Source organism: Monodelphis domestica, chromosome 8 (assembly GCF_027887165.1).
Source record: "Monodelphis domestica isolate mMonDom1 chromosome 8, mMonDom1.pri, whole genome shotgun sequence".
Taxonomy (NCBI): Eukaryota; Metazoa; Chordata; class Mammalia; order Didelphimorphia; family Didelphidae; genus Monodelphis; species Monodelphis domestica.
In genome coordinates this window covers 206,434,493-206,440,733 of record NC_077234.1, presented here as the reverse complement: position 1 = coordinate 206,440,733, position 6,241 = coordinate 206,434,493, and the positions used below count along the sequence as shown (strand labels likewise).

The following is a 6,241-nucleotide window of genomic DNA, read 5'->3' as shown; positions in this document are numbered from 1 at the left end:
CTACATATTTTTATTAATGTTCTACTAATAATTAATGTTCATACTAGTTCTTGGGGCAGGTAGGTGGCACAGTGAAGAGTGTTAAACCTGGAATTGGAAAGACTCATTTTCCTGAATTCAAATATTAGCTATGTGATCCTTGGAAAGACACTTACCTCTATTTGCCTCAGTTTCTTCATTTCTAAAATAATCTGGAGAAGAAAATGGCAAACCAGTACAGTATCTTTGCCAAGAAAACCCTTAATTGGGTTAGGAGTCCAATGCAACTGAACAAAAACAAACAAGTTCTTTATCTCTAAGGTTATTTTGCCAAGGACAATGTCCTTTAAATTAAACACGTAAACAATTTATGAGTTTTTCAGAAAAGATTTATTGTTGTTATACAAATAGTAAAGATAGCCAAAGAAAATAGGAATGTTATTGGCAAACCTAGAGAGCTGGGTTTGAAGTCAAAGGACCAATGTTCAAATTCTGACTTTTCAACTTATTACATTTACATTTAGTACCTCAATTTTTATATCTTTATATCCAGGTATGGACTCTGGAACAAATGATCTCTTCCCCCTCCAAATCTGTGAATGAATAAAGAAATGAATACATTAAAAAGCATCTATTAAGCATTCACTACAAAGCACAGTGCAATCTTTACTGAAGCAAGGAAAGAAGTGTCAACTTGGAAAAAGCACAGAACTACTAAAGTCGTCAGCAAAACCCAATCTTTCATCAGGAAAGATATAGTGGTTAATATTCGACCACCACACAGAGTTAAGACCCTAAAAACCACTCAGAGTCAAGGGCTCTGGGGCTCAGGGAACAGTATCTCATCACAAGATGATTCTTGGAAGAACAATAAAACACAGGGATCTTATATAGGAGGTATAGCAAACATGTATGGGCAGGTTGTAAGAAGACTTGGGAAAGAGGCTATAGCCAGAGGCTGGGGTATCAGGGAGTAGTCTGCTACAATGAATAAAGAAGAATGGTTCCTGCAAAGCAGACAGTCTTCTTGGGAACAGATTTCTGATACAATGGGGGGAACTTCTAGGACAAAAAGGGTATTTGATATTTGACTGTATCTACTAGTTCCACCAAAACTAGGATCATTAAGTACTTTAAGGTCTATTGTTCAGTCTGAAATGGGTCAGTCTGGGACTTCCCTAAGGGTGAATTCTAAGGGGAAAGTGGTAAAATTGGGGTTCTCAAAAACCCAGTTGACAGAAGTCATTATTCAATTTACTATACAAGTAAAGGAATAAAGCAATCCTTGTCTTTAAGGAACTTATGTTCTAAAAGTGAAGAAAAAAGATGCAGGAATTGTCCTTTGCAAATAAAATAAAATAAAATAGTCACATGGTTTTAGGGCATAGTGGCAAAGTATATGGTAATGCATCTTATTTAATCTCTCTTCCACTATATAATATCCATTTCTTTTTTTTTTTAAACCCTTACCTTCCGTCTTGGAATCAATACTGTGTATTGGCTCCAAGGGAGAAGAGTGGTAAAGGCTGGGCAATAGGGGTTAAGTGACTTGCTCAGGATCACACAGCTTAGAAGTATCTGAGGTCACATTTGAACCCAATACCTCCACTCTCTGGGCCTGACTCTCAATCCACTGAGCCACCTAACTGATCCTCATAATATCCATTTTTGATGTTTGTGGAAAGGAAACAAGACTGACAGTTGATGGGGTAAGGGGCAACTGGGAGTGGCAGTTGGGTCTTGTGACTAGTATTTCTTTCCTGCCGTGCTGCTCTTACTTCCTGGTGTGGGAGGAGGGAGGAACTTGTTCAGCCCAGTCTGGAGTGGTGTGCCTCTTCTTGGTTCAGCCTGAAGCTTCAGGCTCAATCACTACTGAAGGTTAGAACTGTGCTTGTTTGCTTTCTGTCTACTGCTAAGATTATGAAATTGACAAAACTAGCACAGAGGATGGGAGTGGGAGAAACCCTCCACCAGCCTGTGGGGCCTGGCCTCAGCTCTAAAAGCTGAGACAGACTCCAACCTTATTTAGGGACCGGCCTTGTCCCTCTTTCCTGATATCTCTCCAATCCCAATTGGTTATTAAACTTTATATTATTTGAATTTGCAGTCAGATAAGTGGACTATTTTTTCTGGGGCAGAGAGGGAACTAAACATCAGTTCAGTCATTTAATGACAAACAGTCCTTATCAGACCCCTGCTGCTTCCTCTCAGCAGGGGGCATCTCTCCTTTGCATCACCAAGCAATATTCCCTTTCTCCCCTCAACTCCTCCATTCCCTGCATCAAACCTCCCACAATCCCCTGTTTTTCCAATCCCTCCAACTTCCTCAATAAATATTACATGTTGGAACTGTTGACCTACTCTCTTCCCAAGTGTCTGACCCCACTGGAGAGAAAGACACTAGAAACTGAGAAAGAAGCAAAGATTATTTTAATGTATTCTCAGTAAAACAAGCATGCATGCATGTGAGAACCCCCTTTCTAAGGAAATGAGCCCATCAGATACAGAAATTAGTCAGCTTTTATTGTTTGAAAGATGAAAAGAGAAAAAAGAAAAAACAGATTAGGGCTTGAGGGACAAGATATAACAGCAAATTCTTGACAGTAACTCCTTGGCAACTTTTGGTGTCTTGAGGAAATGGGTTATCATTATTATATTAGATAAACAGTTATCTAATCTGGAAATTTCTGGAGTCCTTCCAGGTGAGAAAAAGGTAATCTTATCAGGAAAAGTTTCTAGAATTGTTCTCAGTCTAGGCCTAGTTGGTATAGTCAGGGTAGTATTCATTTGGTAGATCCAATTGCAAAGGATTATTGTCATGTGTCAGAAATTCCTTGAAAAATGGATGCTTGAGCAAATCCAACCAATTATTATAGTCAATGTTCCTTTCATTTTTTCAGACCATTTGATAGTAGTAAGTATTTTGGTGACAGAAATTTTCTTTTCTGATTCTTCAGGGCTAAGAAGAGGTAGGAGCTTTGGAAGGTGGCCAGGTTGGAAGCCCACAAGCATTGCTCCCTTGGATGATGGCTGCAGTGACTCTTTGTAAGCAAGGCTCAGCCTCGGGGGGGGGCACTGCTATTGTCAGGGCTCTTTGGCTCAGGGTCCTGGGCTATCTACATCAGAGTTTAAGGGGGGGTTATGATTAAGGTGTTGGCCATAGTTTGACTTGCAAGGGGCATGGCATCTTTTGGATCTCCCTTGGTGCCTGCAAATTCAAATTCATTCAAACTCCACATGCATATGTTTGGCTGCAAATCTATTTTCTGGTTATATACACACAGAGATAATTCCATAAAAGTGATCTCATTGATGTGAAATTTCTCTTTTTCACTAAACTTACAGACTTATAACACTGAGGAAGCAGATGACAGTTTTGACATTCACAAAGATGTAGTTTTAATTAGCATGCTGATTACTAGATTTGAAAAGCCAGATGCCTAAATATCATGAAAGGTCGAGTAGAACAAATCCTAATAGTTTTCATCTTTCAATATAATAAGCACTACTAAAATGAAAGGATATTTTGTTTAGTTCCTTTTAGCAAGATCAAGAATTCTTTAGGATTACTGAGGTGACCAGGAAAAGAAAAAAAAATCAAATTTTTATCCTGGAAATTAAAGAGAATGGAAGACAATCCTCATGTCTTTTGTGACATTATAGACATTATTCATTTCTATTTGTAGCTAAGATTTTATATATATCATACCTTTTCCCTTGAGGCTGAGAATTTGACAATGTCTGTATAAGAAAGAAATCTTCCTTTCATGCAAATAAGTGAGAGAATAATTTTAAAGAAAAGATCATTCAGAAAGATTCCAGTTTTGTTCTGGGTAAAGAGTGTTCCATAAATGGTGCTTGGCACTATAATTAGATAAAGCAACTGGTGAATTAGGAGATCTTTTTCCACCATCTACACCTGCAGAAAAAAAAAGGCAATTTCTAGTTCTACAAGTACTAACCAACCTATAAAGTAATTTTCCTTGGTCAAGTAGACTTTGCCTCCAGTTCACATTTGAACTAAATGAAAAGGTCTATTATTTTAGAATGAATAGAAGCCCATTGGGCTGAGAAGCTCTAGCTCTGAACCTCCTGAATACATCTCCCATTGTCTTTATTTCCATCACAATACCTTCAGCTTTAACATTTCCCAAAGAACAAGAGACCAAATCTAAAGTAGCCTTAAATTTACTGCAGAGGAAAACTTTGACCCTTTTAGGCTCATCAGATCTAAGCTCCTCTCTGAAATAGCTAATAATCCATAAAATAATACTTCTAACCATTTTCTCCACCTTAATCTTGGGAAAAAATGGTCCTAAAAATTAGAGATATCTAGTGAGGAAAAGAGCTATTTCTCCTGTGGGTTCTCTCACCTTCTTCATGTATGTACTGCTGAGGTCCTTTTTCCACCTCCAAATCTAATTCTGTATCCTACTTAAGATCCTATGATTCAGTAAGGAAGTTCTTTGTTTAAAGAAACCTTGGGTTTACTCTGGTTGTAAGGCTAAACAACCTTTTATAATGCATCTAGTTCCCCTCTTTTTTGGAAAGACTGTGTCTGGGGATGTCTGATTGTTTTTAGGTATTGCCTATGGAGCTGGACCCATTTCATTAATAATGATGGGTGCATTATAACCATACCAAGTGAGAAGTTGTTCATTTCTTCATACCGAACCACATTTTGGTGATGATCAAAAAGAGAATCGAAGTCCTTATTTTTCTCAAGCCAGTATTGTGTAAAGTAGACCACCCTCAGTGATTTGGCCATTTATGAGCTTGTTTTACATCCAATCCAATGGGATTTTACCTTACTATGTTCTCATTAACATTAGTGCCAATTGCCAATTGCCTGCCTCACAGTTATCATCTAGCATTAGGAATATCACCTTTGTACGGCTACACACTACCCCCAGTCGATGCATGATCCCCAAGCCCATCAAGGGATTCATCCCACAATGCAGTGTGCCCATTTATGGGATCTCACTTAAGAGAGGTCCATGGAAAGAAAAATACAAACACATTATCATTGAGAATGAGGACAAACTGGGTAGATGTTACAGAACAGTAGTCCAAGAGAAGGATCTGGAGGGTTGAGAAAATGACAAATTGAACGGAAAATCTGATGAGTGTTCTACGGGGCTATGTTAATATAAGTATTCTTTATAAAACAAGCAATGTAATTATTCTGCTCTACTTGGCACTGGTCTCATTTGAGAAAGTGGGATAGTGTTGCTGTTGCAGCTGTTTATAACACATGTAGCATGCTAATAAGCAGAGCACTTTTGTACATGGTAGGAAAATATGGTTTGTGGAGAAAAGGAAGTTTATAAGGGAATCTATTATAAAAATGTGATAGGAATTGGCTAGAGAACTATTTTCCAGGAATACTCTGCAATTTGAGTCACTGAGTATTTCCTTTTAATCCAATAAAAATTAATTAACTGCCTACTATGTATAAGGCCCCAAGATAGGTCATGGGAATATACGGTAAAAACTAAGACAAAATAAAACAGACAAAAATATAAATAAGTCATTGCCCTCCAGGAGCTTACTTTGAATGGGAAAGCATGAAGATAAACTGTTAAGGAGGTGGGGAAGCTCCAAGAAAAGAGGAAGAATTCATCCTGGAGTGGAGTGTGCATGACTGGGACACTTCATGTGTCCCATACTAGATTCACCAATTCTGATAGCACACCCCAGGAAAGCAAGGCTGCTAGCTGGGAGGTGGGGAGGTTGAGAAAGTCAATTGGTCTAGGGGTAAAGTGCCCTCATGACTGTGTCCACTCGTGAAATGGACTTCCAGGCTAAGATGTCCTTAAGTCATAAGAGCAGGCTTCAGGGAAAAGATATTTCAAAAGAAATGTCAGCTTTACAGAAGAAGAAATACTTTTCACGTGGCTCAAACACACACACACACAATTTGATATAGGTCTTTATCATAATTAAGGACAAGAGAAGAATGCATAAACTAACAATTTAGAAAGTTATAGAGTAGCTAGATGGTGCTTCATTAGTCCAATAGATGGAGTGCTAGAACTCTTCCTGAGTTCAAATTTGGCCTCAGACACTTAGTAGTTTGGTGGCCCTGGCCAAGTCACTTAATCCTGTTTACCTCAATTTCCTCATATGTAAAATCATCTGGCAAAGGAAATGACAAACCATTCCAGCATCTTTGCCAAAATAAACTACAAGAAAAAAAGCCCAAATGGGGTTACAAAGAGTTGGACATGGCTGAAACAACTGAATGCCAACAACACTGCTA

General features: G+C 38.4%; 1 pseudogene; it reads right to left on the bottom strand.

Annotated features, from left to right (window-relative positions):
• Window positions 1–2,481: 2,481 nt before the first annotated feature.
• Window positions 2,482–6,241, bottom strand: part of LOC130455788 (protein Churchill-like) — a 27,275-nt pseudogene continuing 23,515 nt past the window's right edge.